We start from the raw sequence: 20799 nt of genomic DNA on the forward strand, positions 1-20799 counted from the left end.
TATTCTTTGCATAATTTTATCTTTATTTGTGGACACCATCAAGATCTTTCAGGATTCACACACAGTGTACTTCAGTGTAAGGTACTCTCAGTGACTTCCCCACTACTCTTCAACTGAGGTACCCCCTCCAATCTTGTCCCACCACCCTAAAAGCTCAATAGTCTCAAGCTAGCAATCTTTAATTTACTCACACACATACTCACTGCCTCACTGCCATTGATCTCAGTGAAACTGATTAAAAACACACACAAAAATATAACGGCCCAATAGCTCTAGGACACAGGTTTTACTGCTTTCAAACAGTATGCCTGCTCAGCTCTAGTAATTATCTAGTTGGTAGAATTGCAGGCAATGTAACAAAAGAGAAGGGATTCTTTTCCTTATTGGGAAAAATATTTCCAAGTAACTAGTAGGCTGTTTTTTATCTCACAGCAGGTAAGCCTTGCCTAGGAATCTCTCTCCCTAAGGGTAGTTTTTTTTTTTTTTTTTTTTTTTTTTTTTTTTTTTTTTTTTTTTTATAGTTTCTATGCTTCTCCATGATTTTCCTTGTTTCTTAATAACATCTCCTAAAGTGGCAGTAGCAATGGTTCTGGCAATTGGAACTTCTTGTTTGCTTTTGGGGGACAGAGAGAGAGAAATGTTGAACAGGGCATGAGAAGCTGTTTATAATATGGGTCATTTGTAAGTAAAAAGACTTTGGTTTTTCTCTTTGCTAAGAGAGAAGGTGCATCTGTCCTTGTAATTCAGCCATAAAGAAAATAAAGGTAGATATTCTTGGGTTTAAAAATTTAGTCAGCTCCAACCTCAACATCCATCACACAATATACCCATGTAACAAACCTGCACATGTACCCCCCAAATCGAAAATAAAAGTTGAAATTATAAAAATAAATAAATAAAAACTCACAAAAGTTTAATCAGCAAGATGGGTACCCGGGGTATTTGTTTGTTTGTTTGTTTGTATTATTTGTAAAACTAATGCACTTTATACTCATACAAAATCTGAAAGTAATCAAGTGAAACTTGTGAAGTGGTAATGCTGTTTCCATTGGGAAATGTTTAGTAAAAGGATATACACTAGTTTTTAACATTTGCAGTGTCAAGTAAATTTTGCTGTTTAAAACTTCCGTATTATTTAAAAGGTCTCCCATGGAACAAACTATACATTCCCAGAATTTAAACGGACAGTGAATACCTTTTGTCTTCAGTTACTTGCTTTCCTTCATGAACTCCTCTCCTTGGTCCTTGAATGTTGATGGTTTTCAGGACTCAGTAATTATTCCAATTCTCATACCACAGATTCCCTAAGCATTGTTGCTTACTCCTGAGACTTCAGTTCCCATTATATGCTGGTGATTCCCCATCTCTCCATATACATATATAACCAAAATATTTCTTGAGTTTCAGACATGTATAGCTAATAGCCTTCTAGATGTGTCTCACAGAATTTCAGGCCCAACCTGGACAAAATTCTGTCTTCCTCATTAAGCCATATGCCCATAATATTTTCTACTCTGTCGAATTTAACCAACATCTATTCCGAGCTCAAAAAACTAGAAATGTAAGGAATATCCTACCTGTTTTACTCTCTTTCTCCTCCAACATCAAAGCATGTCGGGTTGGCATCTTCATATTGCCTCAGTTTTTATGAGCTTCCAGTTCAAAGCGTTGGTGTTGTATCACTTTACACTCTGCTTACTAACATTTAGAAGAGTAGTTTGCAACTAGTCATACATTAGAAATTATCTGGGAAGATTGTTAAAAATATTAATGCCCCAACACCACTCTGAAAAATGCTGATTTCATTAGTCTGAGATGGGCTCAGTGATAGAGACTGCTTATAAAGTTTCACAGGTGACTCTAATGAGCAGAGAATCCCTGCTTTAGAAGCTACTCACTTCCCTCAGGAGAAAGCCCAAGTTTAGTTTCCAAATTAAGAAACCCCCTCACGATCTGGTCCATAACATTTCTGCAGCATCCCTGCTTGTCACTGCCCCTACCCCTTGCCATGGAGGCCCTAAATGACAGGCCATAAGAAAATTTCATCTTCCCTGCTTTAGACTTTTTTCTTCTTCCCTTAATACCTTTGTATATGCTGCTTACTATGATTAAAATATTCTTTCTTTCCTTCCTGGACCATTTTTATTTGCCTTTTCTTTAGCAACAAGAAGCCTTTCCTGATATATCCCAGTCAACCCAAGATAGAGTAACGTCTTGCCTACAGTGTCACAGGTCTCTTTTTTGGGGGGCATTTGTCACTCTGGTTGTTTTTGAAAGTTTACTTCTCTGAGATTGTATACACAGGGAATGTACCTTTTTCTTGTCTCATCAGCTCCTGCCACAGCAACTTGATATGTGCTTGTTAAATGAAATTCACAGGAACATATAAAATAAAATTATACTCTTAAACTGAATTTAATTTAGAAATAAAGGTATGTGTATCATGTCAATACATTTATAGCATTTTCAAACTTGACTCACTAGCCTTAAACTCACTCCATTTGCATTCAACTCACCACACTACGAGGAAACACATTATGAAATGACGTGGAAAGACATTTTCCAAAGAAAAATTAGGATTTTCCCAATTTCACTGCTTTCAGTTGAAATCATTTTCTTTTTATTATTATTATTATTTATTTAGTTTTTATTATTATTATGCTTTAAGTTCTAGGGTACATGTGCATAACGTGCAGGTTTATTACATATGTATACTTGTGCCATGTTGGTGTGCTGCACCCATCAACTCATCAGCACCCATCAACTCATCATTTACATCAGGTATAACTCCCAATGCAATCTGATAGGCCCCGGTGTGTGATGTCCCCCTTCCCGAGTCCAAGTGATCTCATTGTTCACTTCCCACCTATGAGTGAGAACATGCGGTGTTTGGTTTTCTGTTCTTGTGATAGTTTGCTAAGAATGATGGTTTCCAGCTGCATCCATGTCCCTACAAAGGACACAAACTCATCCTTTTTTATGGCTGCATAGTATTCCATGGTGTATATGTGCCACATTTTCTTAATCCAGTCTGTCACTGATGGACATTTGGGTTGATTCTAAGTCTTTGCTATTGTGAATAGTGCCGCAATAAACATACGTGTGCATGTGTCTTTATAGCAGCATGATTTATAATCCTTTGGGTATATACCCAGTAATGGGATGGCTGGGTCATATGGTACTTCTAGTTCTAGATCCTTGAGGAATCACCATACTGTTTTCCATAATGGTTGAACTAGTTTACAATCCCACCAACAGTGTAAAGGTGTTCCTATTTCTCCACATCCTCTCCAGCACGTGTTGTTTCCTGACTTTTTAATGATTGCCATTCTAACTGGTGTGAGATGGTATCTCATTGTGGTTTTGATTTGCATGAAATCATTTTCAATAGAAAAAAGTTTTATGAACAAAAGAAGTCTGATTTATTAGTATATTAGGGACATAAAGTTCATTTTCACATTCTGGCATTTATCTTGAACTCTAAACTGCATACGAAATTAAAATTATAAAATATAAGAGCTGAGAAAGATGATGGAAGACAATAAAGACAACTTTATAACGTGGGAAAAAACATAGAAATTTATTTTGACAAGTGTGGCCCTCAGATAAACAGGGATGTCATGTCTAATACTTTACCACTTTCCACTCCCAGGGAACCTCAAATTCCAGGCCACTGGCTATAGAATTTAATTTCAATTTTCCTGTTAGAAAGACTGAGTCATTCATGGCACTTTAAGGCCTAATAATGACAATAACACCATTGCAATAGCAGCAAAGCAAGAATAGCCACCACTTGCTGAAAGCCTCCAGGAAGCAGGTATGGTAGAGTTTCAACTCTCCCAGCATTGCTTGTTGTGGCAGAGACAACTATCCATCCTCCATGTGTTTGTACTCCCTGTCCATAGAGAGGGATTATACTTCCCACTATTTTGCAGTTAAGTATGAGTGAAATAAAGTGCAACTCTTCCAGACTTGAACCATAATAATTTCTCACATAATTTTTCTCCATTGTCTCTTTCCCTTTAGGTACTAGGAATAGATTTTTAGCTTTATAAGATGTATTTTAAGATGACATTAGCCACTGCATTTTAGTGTGCACTAATCAAACTTCAGTGGAAATCCAAATCACAGTCAAAAATGCATTTCAGTGGACATGAAAGTTATAAGGTGATATATAACAAGTTCTCAGAAGTCTACAGGATCTAGAAAAGGAAAGAGCAGCAATGGTTTCCAAGGATGACCATAGTGTTTTATCATTGAAAGTGGTGATTACTTTGAGGTAGTAGTTCCAAGGCACATTTTCTAAGTTAACAGTAGCAAATACTCTCACTTCAATATAAATAGCCAGAAAAAAAAAAATGACACCAGGAAGGTGGAAGGATAATAAATATTCACTAAGCATTTAATATGAGGAGGATATAAATTTGGGCTCTATATGAATGGTATTTTATTTAAAACACACAAAAACCTGGGAAGAAACCTGCCTTATTAATAGATGTGAATGCCAAAGCTCATGGAGGCTTGGAGATTTGTATACATTCCATCTTTGGAAAAGAGAGGATCTGAGATTGAACGTAGATCTGACCTGCGCATGTGCCTCATGCCATCTACTTAGGAAACTAATACTTATTTCCAGAGATCCAGTGCCAAAAGCATAAGGTGGGTGGTATAAACATCCAAGGCAGCCAGATGGGGAACTGTGGTATATGACGGTGCACAGGATTCATCTGATGAGGGAGTCCCAGTTTCTCTTCCCCAGCCAGATATTGTCATGTAGAAATGTGAGGCCAGGGTTGTCACACTCTCCACATTTTGGAAGTTAGAAATTTGTCTTCTTATGTGAGATGTCCCAGTGCTTAAATATTGGCAACTAGTTACATTTGACTGAGCTGGCCACTGAGCCCATCTTTGAGCTGGACTAGGTTTAAAAACTGCCAGATTACTGCTTCTGATTTTATTTTATTATTTATTTATTTAGAGACAGGGTATCTCTCTGTCACCCAAGTGGCAATGCAGTGGCACGATCATGGGTCACTGTAGTCTCGACCTCCTGGACTCCAGCAATCCCCCCACTTCTCAGCCTCCCAAGTAGCTGGGACTACAGGTGTGTGCCACCACACCAAGCTAATTTTTGTCTTTTTTTTTTTTTGGGAAGAGATAGAGTTTTGCCATGTTGCCCAGGCTAGTCTCAAATTCCTGGGCTCAAGGAATCCTCCTTCCTCAGCCTTCCAAAGGGCTGGGTTTACAGACCTGAGCCACGATGCCCAGCCTTCTGATTTTAATGATCATTCATATCAAATTTGGCTGTTCTGCAGCAAGAAAGACAGCAGGGATTTCATGCACACTTCTACAAACACCAAATGTGAACTCTTAATGCTTAAGAAGACTCCATGCCCAGTGATGCAGAGGTAAGGGCACTTTTTTGACAGGTCAAAAATATATGTAAATTCAACTTTATGTCTGTCAATGAAAAAAGTGAATAGCAGTTGTGTACTTCCTGTCTGACTCTTCTAACACTACAGGCTAATTCTGACATGGCTATTTTCAGCTCAGAAGAGCGTGAACTCAGGATTCTAATACAAGCCACAACAGTATTATTATATTATTGCAGGGTTGGGCTCAGAGCAAAATCAAGACTTCTGGTTCATTCTCAGATGGATCCTATTTATGCTAAACTAGCCTTATCAAAAGGGAGGAGATTCCCCAGGGAGACACTGGGAACAATCCCAGCTAATTAAAATATGGATCACCCGCACACAGGCTGGGCAGCATCCTTTGAGACTGCCAAGACCAAGGCAAATTTCCTGACCATGCTAATGCAGATGTTCACCCAGTTGGGAAAAGGCCAAGGAGCCCTAGAACATAAGGCATGCAACCATTTGTCCTGTTCACTTCTCATCCTCCCTTTCTACTAATTTTTGACCCTAACTACATTTCTTTATAACCTTAAAGTAGAGAAGAGCCTTTGGCTAAGTCAGACTACTTTTTTTTTTTTTTTAATACTTTAAGTTCTGGGATACATGTGCAGAATGTGCAGATTTGTTACATAGGTATACACATGCCATGGTGGTTTGCTGCACCTGTCAACCCATCATCTACATTAGGCATTTCTCCTAATGCTATCCCTCCCCTAATCCCCCGAGCCCCACCAACAGGCCCAGTGTGTGATGCTCCCCTCCCTGTGTCCATGTGTTCTCATTGTTCAACATGAGTGAGAACATGCAGTGTTTGGTTTTCAACAACCCCATCAAAAACTGGGTGAAGGAAATGAACAGACACTTTTCAAAAGAAGACATTTATGTGGCCAACAAACATATGAAAAAAAGCTAATCATCACTGGCCATCAGAGAAATGCAAATCAAAACCACAGCGAGATAGCATTTCACACCATTTAGAATGGAGATCATTAAAAAGTCAGGAAACAACACATACTGGAGAGGATGTGGAGAAAAAGGAACCCTTTTACACTATTGGTGAGAGTGTAAATTTGTTCAACCATTGTGGAGGACAGTGTGGCAATTCTTCAAGGATTTAGAACCAGAAATACCATTTGATTCAGCAATCCCATTACTGAGTATATACCCGAAGGATTATAAATCATTCTACTATAAAGACACATGCACATGTATGTTTACTGTAGCACTATACACAATAGCAAAGACTTGTAACCAACCCAAATGCCCATCAATGATAGACTGGATAAAGAAAATGTGGTACATATACACCATGGAATACTATGCAGCCATAAAAAGGGTGAGTTCAGCTGGGTGAGGTGCCTCATGCCTGTAATCCCAGCCCTTTGGGAGGCTGAGGAGGGTGGATCATGAGATCAGGAGATTGAGACCATCCTGGCTAACACGGTGAAACCTCATCTCTACTAAAAATACAAAAAAAAAAAAAAAAAATATTAGCCAGGCGTGGTTGGTGGGCACCTGTATTCCCAGCTACTTGGGAGGCTGAGGCAGGAGAATGGCATGAACCCAGAGGTGGAGCTTGCAGTGAGCCAAGATTGAGCCACTGCACTCCAGGCTGGGGGACAGAGCGAGACTCTGTCTCACAAAAAAAAAAAAAAAAAAAGGTGAGTTCATGCCCTTTGCAGGGACATGGATAAAGCTGGAAACCATCATTGTCAGCAAACTAACCCAGATTACTTTACAGAAGTATGCAGAAGAACACATGAAATTAATATTTGGATTTTCCCAATCATATTAGGCCATAGTTTTAAATATTTTGAAAATATTATTTGAGAGTAAAAGCCATCTAGATCTAAAAACTCCATTTAATCACTTTAAATTACTTTAAAGGCTCAGTGCCTAAGTGATATATCCTATATCCATAATATTACTAATATAAGCACATCTCAATTTATAGGACAAAACTTTTTACAAAGTTTGTCATAAAGAGATTTTCCGTAAGCAAACCCAATCTCCCTTTGGATTTTGTTATACAATTAGAGCTCTGTATCCATGGGAAACTAGATCAAACAGATGGAAATAAACACTTGTGGCAAGGAAAGAATTTAGATGATGACCAGGCTGAAAAGAATTGTAAAAAAAAAAAAAAAAAAAAAAAAATCATATTTCTTCTTCAATAAAATAGCCAATAACACATTTTTTTACTACCCCCCACAACCATCTAGTCATATATAGCTTCTCTTCATACCATAGACATTTATTACAAGTGTAGAGATTCCTTTCTTCATAGCTGAATGGCCACATAGGAGATGTAGGTCCTCAGCTCTGTCACACCGGGAGCTATTGGATGATCCTGAATGAGGTGAATGACTCTAGGTTTTAGGTTTCTCACTGACAAAACAATTAGGTTAAGAAGGAGGATCTCTAAAATCTTTGCAAAGCCAATAACTCTCAGTTCTACGTAGTTATTATAATGTGCTCTCCTTTTTCTGCCTGTTATGTAATGTTCGATAGAATTGAATCAATAAATTACCATGTTTTTCTGCTACTTGTAACATCCTAGTCTAGATTCCCTTACATTTTTCCTCAAAAGAGACAACTCTTGGTTTTCTCAAAGTTTCATGACAACTAGGGAGTGGAGGGTTCTGGACACCAACAAAATTGACAAAGGAGTGGAATTGGTGCAGATCTAATGGGAAGTTCATAGGTCATGGAAAGGGTTGATTTTTATCAGTTATTTTTACAAAACTGATTTTTTCTGAGAGAAAAGCACACAACAGTGAAAACCAGAAAGATTTAAATCCTGATCGCACGAATCTTTATGATCTACTCACAGTTTCCAATCTGTTGAGTGGTCCAGGAGTAACTCATTATATGATCCACCCATGAAATCCCTCCAATTTATGTTATGAACTTGATTTTAGTGAACGACTTGGAAATTTTATAAACACAGTAACTTTAAAGGGGGTATTTATTTTAACTATGGAAAGGTATTTGAAGGCATAAAATGTCCAAAAAAGTAAGTAGTTTAGATGATCCGCCACCAAATTATGCTTAAAAAATCCAAAATGAATGATCAGAGCTTGTTGTCACAAAGATAATCTACATCTACCTTTTAAAAGTCAGGGCATTAATTTTACCATTAAATAGGTTAACAAATCAATATTTTAGCCACCCTAAATATTTCAAGTATAACCTATGTCCATTTGATACAAAATAAGGCATGAATACATTTTACAAATCTAGATGTAATGATATGTTAATACTGTGAAATTAGTTTCCCCTTCTACAAACATAAGCTATCAACAAACATGAATAACAAGGAGAGAATAAAAAACCTTGATAACCTGGCCTCAGCCTGAATATGTAGTTATTGGTGGCAGACAGTCAAAATACTGACCTCCTTCACCTCAAGCTGTGAGCAGTCTCTATGGTTTTCTACGTGTACTGAAGTGAAACATGTTGGAAAACCCTGATCCAAGCGCGCTAAAATGTTGTATCTAACAATAAATTATTTATTTATCTTTTTAAAGATAGCATTTGATTCCTTTTTTATTTCAATAGTTTTTGTGGAAGAGGTGGTTTTTGGTTACATGGATAAGTTCACGAGTGGTGATTTCTGAGATTTTGGTGGACCTGTCACCCTAGTAGTGTGTACTGTACCCAACATGCAGTGTTTTAGTCCTCATCCCCCTCCCACCCTTCTGCCCAAGTACCTAGAGTCCCTTATATCATTCTTATGCCTTTGTATACTCATAGTTTAGCTTCCACTTGTAAGTGAGAATATACGATACTTAGTTTTCCATCCCTGAGTTACTTCACTTAGAATAATGGTCTCCAACTCCATCCAAGTTGCTGCAAATGTCATTATTTCATTCCATTTTATGGCTGAGTAGTATTCCATTGGGTATATATAATATATTTCTTTACCCACTCGTTGGTTGATGGACATTTAGGTTGGTTCCATACTTCTGCAATTGCTAGTTGTGCTGTTATAAACATGTGCGTGCGGGTGACTTTTTTATACAATGACTTTGTTTCCTTTGGGTAGACACCCAGTAGTGGATTAAATGGTATTCTATTTTTAGTTATTTAAGGAATCTCCATACTGTTTTCCACAGTGATTATACTAGTTTACATTACAACTAGCAGTGTAAAAGTGTTCCCTTTTTACCATATCCATGCCAACTTTAATAATATTTTTAATTTTTTTAAATTGTTGACATTCTTACAGAAGTAAGGTGGTATCTCATTGTGGTTTCAATTTGCATTTCCCTGATAATTAGTGATGTTGAGGATTTTTTCATGTTTGTTGGCTATTTGTATATCTTCTTTTGAGAACTGTTTATTCATGCCCTTTGCCCACTTTTTGATAGGATTATTTGTTTTTTCCTCGCTGATTTGTTTGAGTTCCTTGCAGATTCTGGATGTCAGTCCTTTGTCAGATGCATAGTTTGCAAATATTTTCTTTTTTTATGGAAATATAAGTTATTTATTAATCAATCCACTTACAAAGCAGGTGGTTTAATGCAAGCTTATTGATATCTTCACATATGATCCATGGGAACATGTCCTCCACATACAGACAGTGATATTACTGACTGGATGCATTAGTTTGCAAATATTTTCTTCCACTCTGTGTGTTGTCTGATGATTATTTCTTTTGCTGAGCAGAAGCTTTTTAGTTTAATTAGGTCCCATTCATTTATCTTTGCATTTGTTTTTGGGTTCTTGGTCATGAATTCTTTGACTAAACCAATTAGAAGAGTTTTCCCAATGTTATCTTCTAGAATTTTTATAGTTTGAGACATTAGATTTAAGTCTTTGATCCAACTTGAGTTGATTTTTGTATAAAATGAGAGACGAGGATCCAGTTTCATTCTTCCACATGTGGCTTGCCAGTTATCCCAGCACCATTTGTTGAATAAGGTGTCCTTTTTCCACTTTATGTTTCTGTAGTAAACCAGCTTAGTATATGAAATTACCTGATAGAAATAAACCATCAAGGAAGAGCAGAAAGATTCAGATATAAAGACATATTTTTTCAGAAATATTTAACATAGTAAAAACTGAAAGACATCTAATATTTTTACTTATGTAGTAACTTATTATATTGTATATGACAGCTATATAAACTGTGTTTTCAAAGAATAATAACTGGCATAAGAAAGTTTATATGTTGGCCGGGTGCGGTGGCTCTCAGCACTTTGGGAGGCCGAGGTGGGGGGATCACGAGGTCAGTAGATCGAGACCATCCTGGCTAACACGGTGAAACCTCATCTCTATTAAAAATACAAAAAATTAGTCGGGGGTGGTGGTGAGCACCTGTAGTCCCAGCTACTCAGGAGGTTGAGGCAGGAGAATGGCATGAACCCGGGAGGCAGAGCTTGCAGTGAGCCGAGATCGTGCCACTGCATTCCAACCTGGGCAATAGGGCGAGACTCTGTCTCAAAAAAAAAAAAAAAAAAGAAAGAAAGTTTATATGATGTTAACTAAAATCAGTTCGCAAAATCATATATACTATAGAGAGGCATATATAACAAAGTGTTTAATGTTTATCTGATTGGTAAGACTATGTAATTACGTGTGATCATTATGTTATTCTTTAGATCTTTCCCATGTTGTTTCTAGAAATACACATACAATTTTCATAGAGAAAAAGTAATTAAAATTTACTAAGAAAGAGGGGTGAAAATTTGTAAGTTTCATGTCGGCAGCAACAGAGCTAATTTTCAGCAGTGCTAATCATGGTTAGTGGAGTTTGTGACAAGCATTGATTGTGATTCTTCAACGCCCCTTCCATATCAGTTTTTAGCTCATTTGAATGTCACTCCTAAGAAAGGACTCTTTTATTTTGTTTATACATCTAAATCAGATCCTCTGACAGGTTCTGGCAGAGATTGGCCTATAAGAAATGTTACATCTAAATAGGAGTTAAATCAATAATTGAGTATAGAAAATAGAGCTGCCCTCAGAAATACATCTTAAAGACATAGGATGTATTCCTTGTGAATTGAAATAAGATGTCAATGACACAATCTGTGAAACCGCATTGCGTGTCTATCAATTTTTCTGTTCAGCTTTATGCACTGACCTTTGTGCTGCAAGTATTCCATTCTATTTTAATAAAAACTAGCCCGTACTTTAACTGATTACGGTTTAATGAGAAAGTTCTGTTGTAACCAAACAGGCAAAGGCTGCTTATTTAATTTGAAAACTTCAATAACTATTTTCTCAAAACTTCAAGCAATCTTGGAAAACCAAATTCTTATCAATTTTGAAACTGGCTTCTTGGGAAGAAAGAGTCCGCTAAAGAAAATCTACTGCCTGATTCTCTTACACTTATACAGATAACAAGTAGTTCTTAGAAGCATCCGTCCTTTCTGATATTACCTCTCCAGTTTGGGCTTTTGACTTTCTGTTCTGTCTAATGTAATAGCTATTTAACTAGCCTTGCTTCTCTGGTTTGTTGGTACTCCCTTCAATCAATCCCATACACTACCACCAGATAAATCTTTCTAAAGTACAACTCTTTTATGTCACTTCGATCACCAGACTTTAATGGCTCCCCAATGCCTATTAAACAAAACTCAAGCTCCTGAGCAAGACAGACAAGGCCCTCAGGATCCCAACCAACTTCCCAACCTTATCTTCCACTAGTTTCCAGAGCTGCATTCTATTTCATGGTTCCCTAATTGTGGTCCACATACTGACAGCATCAGCATCACCTGAGAACCTGTTAAAAATGCAAATTATTTCCCCATAGGGAACTCCTGAGCCAGAAACTCTAGCTAGGGGTCCCAAACACCTATATTTTAACAAGCCTTCTAGATGACTCTGATGTGTGCTGAAGTTTGAGAACCACTGTTCTAAACAAACTGTAATTCCTTAAATACACCCAATCATTTTCCAAATGAATGCTTTTTCCAGTGCTGTTCTCTTGCCTGGATGTGCCCTTTTCTCTCTATCTCCAGGTGGGTAAAAACATATTATACAAAAATTAATTCAAGATGGATTAAAGACTTAAATGTTAGACCTAAAACCATGAAAACCGTAGAAGAAAACCTAGGCAATACCATTCAGGACAAAGGCATGGACAAGGACTTCATGTCTAAAACATCAAAAGCAATGGCAACAAAAGCCAAAATTGACAAATATGATCTAATTAAACTAAAGAGCTTCTGCACAGCAAAAGAAACTACCATCAGAGTGAACATGCGACCTACGGAATGGGAGAAAATTTTTGCAATCTACTCATCTGACAAAGGGCTAATATCCAGAATCTACAAAGAACTCTAACAAATTTACAAGAAAAAAAACAACCCCATCAAAAAGTGGGCAAAGAATATGAACAGACACTTCTCAAAAGAAGACATTTATGCAGCCAACACACACATGAAAAAATGCTCATCATCACTGGTCATCAGAAAAATGCAAACCAAAACCACAATGAGATACCATCTCACACCAGTTAGAATGGCAATCATTAAAAAGTCAGAAAACAACAGGTGCTGGAGAGGATGTGGAGAAATAGGAACACTTTTATATGGTTGGTGGGACTGTAAACTAGTTCAAGCATTGTGAAAGACAGTGTGGCGATTCCTCAAGGATCGAGAACTAGAAATACCATTTGACCCAGCCATCCCATTACTGGGAATATACTCAAAGGATTATAAATCATGCTGCTATAAAGACACACACACACGTATGTTTACTATGGCACTCTTCACAATAGCAAAGACTTGGAATCAACCCAAATGTCCATCAATGACAGACTGGATTAAGAAAATGTGGTACATATACACTATGGAATACTATGCAGCCATAAAAAAGGATGAGTTCATGTCCTTTGTAGGGACATGGATGAAGCTGAAAACCCTCATTCTCAGCAAACTATTGCAAGGACAAAAAAGCAAACACTGCATGTTCTCACTCATAGGTGGGAATTGAACAATGAGAACACTTGGACACAGGAAGGGGAACATCACACACCGGGGCCTGTCATGGGGTTGGGGGAGGAGGAAGGGATAGCCTTAGGAGATATACCTAACGTAAATAACGAGTTAATGGGTGCAGCACACCAACATTGCACATGTACCCTAGAACTTAAAATATAAAAATAAAACAAAAAACAACCTGTTAATCTTTTCAGGCTAATGTTAATATCAACTCAATTGTCGCTTCCATGGTTTCCTCAACCAGAAGTAAACTCTTTAGTCTCTGAATGGTCAATATACTTCTTCTGGAGCACTTACTTCAGTTTCTCTCAAAATATGGTTAATCACACATTTCTTATTTTCTCTGCTAGAGTGTAGACTCTGAGGAAGGCAAGTACTCTGTAACTTCCACAAGAAATAGGGTCATATTGTTACACAGAAGAAATTCTACAGGTGTTTCTCCAAACATAAAATAATAAAATAAAATAAAATAAATGTAACTACTGATAAACATTAAGGGGGTTGTCATATTTAGCAACTTAAAATAAGGGACTCCCCATTAAACTAGAATTTCAACAAATAAGTTTTTTAGCATAAGTATGTCCAAATATTGCATTGAACATATTTATAAAATTAGACTAAAAAGTATTTGTTGTCTCTCTGAAATTCTAATTCAACTGAACATCCAACCCTTTATCTGGCAACCCTAGTAGTATTGTTTGTATGTTACATTGTCATTATTCATATTTATGTCCTTACTACTACTACTGTCTCCAGGAAGTAGAACAAATAAAAATAAATTAACTTATATACCTAAATAAGTGCTTTCCCTTTAAAAAATCACTTTGGAAAAACATGCACCTATTTGGAAAAAAATGTACTTATTCATTGATACTGATGTTGCCCAGAACATGTTTGAATTTCTTTAAAAAAAAAAAAAATTGCACGCACAACTCTCTTATTGGTTATATAAGAAAAGTAGACTCATTATCTGAAACCTGTGTGTTTAAAAAACTTCACAAGCCATATTATCTGTTTTTATACCTTATTTTTCAGCATTGACATCCAATACCATTTGACACTTTTTGAAGATCACATTTATCTTGAAAGGGTGAATAATTGCCACCATTGAAAATAATTTTAAGATATACTTACAACTTAAAAGGATAATTCCCAAATAAATGCAAAACTGTTCATGAAAGGCCTCTCGATTAAACACATAGCTTCCAAGGTATTGCTATGAAGACAATATTCAAAGACACGTCTCATGTCTGGTTCTCTTTGATTTTGTTTAAAGTCATATTTCCTTATAATCACTATTACTTGAAGATTCCAAACATACACCCATGCCATATCCACATGTCACCAAACATTAAGTTCTTACAAAGCAAAGCCCAAGTTCTACGGGATCTTCCCAAAGATTTCCAGAGATAAGCAATAAAAAGAGGACGCACAGTCAAACCAACTAATGTGTAGCCCATTTACCACAGAATATCGTGATACATATGTGGATACCAGTACATCTCCACGTATATTTATCACATTGTATTTCCATACATAACACATATTATTATTATTTGTATGTTTATGTATGTCCCCTCTTTGAGATTTAAATACTTTGAAAAAGGAACTTCTCTATCTTCTGAACCAGGCTTTTACAGGACATGGTACACAATAAATGATGCCAGACAAGGCTCAATTTACAATCAACAGTTCAAGCAGTTTGTTTGCTACATCATAGTAGTTAAAATTCCTGGAGCATACTCAATCAACATTTTGGATGCAACCTTCAAATATCTTTAATGGAGAATTTACTTATGCTCTTGACATACACCAGGTTCAAAGCTTTTTGGCAATTTACTGTTCACTCTTCTCAATCTCATACAGGCAAGCAAAGAAAAGACAAAAGAAGGATGAAATAATTCATTGATAATATTCATCTTTCCTCAAAAACAAAATGAATCAACATGACATGAGTGATGGAAGTTCCATGGAAATTAGTTTAAGCTTTCTGGAATTTGGAATTTAAAACCTGGTTTTCAAAGAAAATTTCCATATCAATGTTCAGTTCTTTGGGTCTGTTCTTCAAGTTCACTGACTCAAATAATATATTATAGATTACCATATTTGAGAATAATCCCAAAGTGATGTGACACTCTAAAAGGGAATCTTAACAGTTAATACCCTAATCATTCTAATAATCTCTAACTCTTCTCTTTCAACTCTACAAGAGCATTTTAATAGATTGTTACCTTACTCATTCAAGTAGCACTAGCATTTGTTCTTCCATAAATCAGCAGGAAATTAAAAAAATATCACTCCCTTTCTTGTATCAATGGACTATACTAATGAAATAACCACCAATCTACTTTATCATATAAGTTACATGCACAGTAACTTTTGTATAAGAAAAATTAAGTTCATTTGAATTGCATGAGGACATACAGAGAGCAAGATTTTATTCCTCCTTGTTTTTGTTTTCAGTGCTTCCATAATAAAAGCAGTTCTATAAGTACTACCGTCCCAAGGAGTTTTGCCTGATGCTACCACAGACATGAATGGGTTAATTAGAGCAATGTCTGGAAGCTGAGACAGCCAAGAAGCAGCTTTACCACTGAGGCAGAAAGAGCTGTAACTAAAAGTCCAACCAGGCAGGTAGAACCCAGAATCCAGAGGAAAAAAAAAAAAAAACTGGAAAGGCAAGTCACTGAGATATCAGTGATATCAACATGAAACAAAGAGCCTTGAAAATCAAGAAATTTTAGAAAGAGAAATTTTAGATAGATTAAGGAAGTCAGGAAATTGGCATTAATGAGGTCTGTTAAATAACTGAAGGGCTCAAACTATAAGCTTGCAGAAAAAGGGTTGAACATTAAACCCTAACCACACCAAGTTTATCAATGGAAGCCCCAATCCTATAGAAGCTTGGGTTCTGGGTGTGATTTTTAGGAACAGTAAATAAGACAGAACAAATCTCTAAAAGTGGAATATAAGATAAAGACTTTTCTCAGGAAGAAGAAAGAATCCTTGATAATGGCACTAGATTAGTAATAAGATTGGGGACCCTTATGTGGGCTGATATAGTTTAGTTCTGTGTCCCCATCCAAACCTCCTGTCAAATTGTAATCCCCATGTGTCAGAGAGGGGCTTGGTGTGAGGTGACGGGATCATAGGGCCAGATTTCCCCCTTGCTATTTTTAGTGATTGTGAGTGAGTTTTCATGAGATCTAATGGCTTATAAAAGTGTGGGCACTTCCCCCTTCTTTCTCTCTCTTTTCTGTTGCCATGAGAAGACATGCTTTGCTTCCTCTTCCCCTTCTGCCATGATCTAAGTTTCCGGAGGCCTCCCAGCCATGCTTCCTGCTAAGCCTGTGGAACTGTGAGTCAATTAAACCTCTTTTCTTTATAAACGACCCAGCCTCAGGTAGTTTTTAATAGCAGTGAGAGAATGGACTAATACACGGGCTTTATACTATGCCAAACTATTTCTTTTTAGTTCAAGCATTTCATCCACAGACAGGCGATAAAATGGAATTAATTAAGGGAAATGAAGATTCAGGAGCAAAGAACCAGGCAGAGCAAGCCACTACTAACAAACATCAGAAGACCCGCCCGAGAACACACTCAAGATCTCAATAAATATTTATTTGATAAAGATGTCACATGGTGTCATGCTTTAGTCAAGAATTTGATGATCGATGATCCTCAGGTCACATGTGGCTCACAGATATGTTTTATCAGTCTATGCATTATTTTTAAAAAATTAATTAGTCCATAGCATATAGAAATCAGGGTATTTCACATTAATCATAATAATAAAGGAATTTATATTTCCTTTTACAAATTAGAAAGTCCTAACCACACTGGCTTTAAATTTCCATCTGCCAAGACTCCGCTGAAGCTGAGTAGCTGCTGATCACTTCAAATAGGGGATCAGTTTGCAACGCCCCCACCTTCAGTCACATACTTCCCCTGCAAAGCCCTGGAGACATTTGTTTTAAACCTCTGCTTTAGAGAATGGTGAGAATAAAATAAAATATTGTGGCTAATATACAGTGTATAATAAGCTGCCAAATAATGTGTTCTTAAAATATTCTTTGCATTGGACCAAAAGCAACAAAAACAAAACTTGATCTTTACCTGGCACAAATGGGATGAACCTAGACAAGACTGACAACAGACATGTGCCTGGAAATTTTTCTTGGATATGTACATGCAAGCTTTGTTTCAACAGTTATATTGTTTATCACTAAAACGGTTCAAATTCTATTCACTGTCTTAGATTTCAACTATTTGGGTTCATTTTTGGAAAAGAAAATACAGTGAAAGGATGTGACGAGTACTTTTTTCCTTGCAACTATTTTGTAATACCCCAAACAAAATTAATCCAGAGAAATACAGATACTTGATTTTAGGCTCTAGGAATATCTCAGAATCTAGAAGTGTTGCAATCCAAAATTTTCTAAATATAACAAAAGTTTTTTAAAAATATTAATCTTTCTCTGTAAGATCTGATGACCTATAGAAAACAATAATACTCAAACTTTGGATAGGGAAGAAATATATCAAAATAACAGCCTGTTCAACAATTTCAAAATTCTCTCCATTTGTATTTAATAATATCTTCCTTTGGGATACCAAAAGGAAATACTTTGTATCTTTGCTTCAAAAAGGTTGGGAAACGTTTCAATCCCTTGAAAAGTTGCTGAGGAATATTTGCCACATCACGCGTATATATGCCAATTTAAGTTATGACATATTTTGTAAACTGCAGTTTTAAAGAAAGAACAGCACAGTTCTTATCAAATAAGAAACAGACACAAAGTGTTCTTGTCTTATATATTACGGAGCTTGCTAAACTCTACATTCTAAATATTCTCTCTTAGAAATCAGATTAGTTTCTGATGGCTAAGTCTCACCTACACCATTTTTTAAAATTCATATAATTTCTTGGTGACCAAAAATTGTCGGTACTTATACAGATAAGTATAATCACATCACATTGATTTTGGACTTGGTATTTGCTCTAGGTCTTTAATAATCTCCATGAGCAGAATTGATTTCTGATGGTATAGCCCTGGAAAGCAGCACTCCCTGCAGAGATGGACATTTCAGCAGGAAATTGGGGCAATCTGCATTTCAGCACAAGCATTTTTGCAGGGCATACTCTCAAAGTCACTATATTTCCCAGTCATTAGTGCTAGTCTAGAAATATACCATTTATGCAATATACGCAGACTCTTTTCAAATTCCCTAGAGAGATCATTGGCATTACCCAAAGGAATAAGAAAATTTTTAAAAAAATTGTAGCACAACATGAAAAAATAATCATGCAAGAGAGTAAAACATACATGCTAAAAATCTTCAGAAAAAAATAAAAAATGTATTACAAACCCCTTTCATATAAATGGCTATTGATCTCATTTCATATCTAAGCATCAGGAAACTAAATCAGAATAGCAATTTAATAAATGTTTTCTATTCCATGGAATACTTTTTATTAAAAGTGGTTTTCTGGCCCATATCATGCTTTAACTGAAGTATGGAGCTGTTTCCAATGGAGCTGAAGAGCAATGGAATTGACAGGCAGCAGTTCACACAATCAGTAAGAGAACGATCACAATCTCACTCTCATTAAAATGTTAGGTAAGAATTGGTGGTTGCACACATGTCAGTGTATGTATATGTGTGTGTGTATATATGTATACATATATAGAAAAACACCAATGTACAGAAATGTACTATATTTTAGATTTCACAATTTGCATAAAGTAAATGGGTCATAATAAATAAGTCAAGCATATAAGCACTTAGGAGGGGTGACTACATAGCTCTAAAACCTATAAAATGTTTTTATAGTTTATACAGATACACCTCCATATGGGGCCTGGCTGTAATTCACATCTCAGCTTCTCAGCTCCCATACATATGAAAAAGTGATGAGGGCCAGGTGTGGTGGCTCACGCCTGTAATCCCCGCACTTTGGGAGGCCACAGTGGATGGATCATCTGAGGTCAGGAGTTTGAGACCAGTCTGGCCAACATGGTGAAACCCCGTTACTGCTAAAAAAAAAATACAAAAATTAGATGGGCATGGTGACACATGCCTGTAATCCCAGCTACTCAGGAGGCTGAGGCAGGAGAATTGCTTGAACCCGGGAGGCTGAGATTGCAGTGAGCCAAGATTGTGCCCATTGCACTCCAGTCTGGGCAACAAGAGTGAAATTCCATCTCAAAAAAACAAAAGCAAGAACAAAAAAACCAAAAGGGATGATACCACCCCATAGGGTTACTGTAGAGGTGAAATGAAATAAGACAATGTAAGTAAATCACTTAGCACAGTTCTCAGCACACGATAAGGACAAACGAAGTAAACGGGAAAAATTGCAGCTGTTGTTATGAGTATATTTTTCAAGAAAAATACATCCTTGAGATATCTGCTGAATGATTTTCTTGACAAGCAATGGCAAGCATAAAATCTCGTTCTCATGAAAGCTATAGGTAACAACTGATGGTTGTACATATGTGAGTATATGTATATATGTATGTGTGTGTATATATAGGTACACACATATATAGAAATGCACCCATGTACATAAATATGCTGTATTTTAAATTTTACAGCTTTCATATAGTAAATGTGTCTTAAGAAATAAGCCAAACATACAAGCACTTGGCAGGGGGGACTATATAGCCCTAAAAACTATAAAATGTGGGACTAAACCAAAATGCATCGAAATGACTAAAAGCAGAAACAAGAAGGAATATTCAAAAAGTAAATTATTGAATATGAGTTTCAGATCAAAGAACAGAGATCTGGCTAGCACTAAAGGGACTCACTCTTTCTTGAGATCCACGATGCATTTCCTGGAGGAAAATAAGATCACAAAGGAGTGGGTTTCTGCATGGAGTGATGCACTGACGGCTGGCATTTACAAAAGTGGGTCGATTTGTAATAAGAATCATGACAGTAATATTAATAATCACATATATTTGTTGAGCACTTACTATACGCCAGTAACGGTCCTGAGAGCTCTGATGAGCAAACAGAATATTTTCTAACTGTGGCCGCACGAGTCACTGAAGCAGGAGTACTGGCCCATCCTCCACTGACTAAAATGTGGCAGGACTTATACCTCACAGAGGAGGAAGAAAAATGCACAGTGGAAGCTGAAGGGCAGAGTGACAATAGAGCAAGGCCAGCTTCTGCTGGGCTGAAGCTAAGCAATGACTGGGTAGGCCTTAAAATATATAAAGAAAACAAAGAAACAGAAGCTTTGAATCATTAAGTACTGACATGTGTCCACTTCCCTCTCCTTCTTTTGAAAACCGTGAGCTATAAAAGCCAGAAAGAAAATCATTTATTTAGGATGCTCTCTCTTCTTAAAATGTCTAAGTCATGTGCTTTGAATTTGGTAACCAAAGACAATAAGAATGGTAAAAGTAGCT

At 36.6% G+C, this 20799-nt stretch overlaps 1 protein-coding gene across 2 annotated transcripts in view; it reads right to left on the reverse strand.

The window, feature by feature from the left end:
• PRKG1 (protein kinase cGMP-dependent 1) overlaps positions 1 to 20799 on the reverse strand; it is a 1337040-nt gene that overhangs the window by 1032121 nt on the left and 284120 nt on the right. The gene's annotated exons all lie outside the window — the stretch shown is intronic.

The sequence above is a fragment of the Macaca fascicularis genome, chromosome 9 (genome assembly GCF_037993035.2).
Source record: "Macaca fascicularis isolate 582-1 chromosome 9, T2T-MFA8v1.1".
NCBI classification, from domain to species: domain Eukaryota; kingdom Metazoa; phylum Chordata; class Mammalia; order Primates; family Cercopithecidae; genus Macaca; species Macaca fascicularis.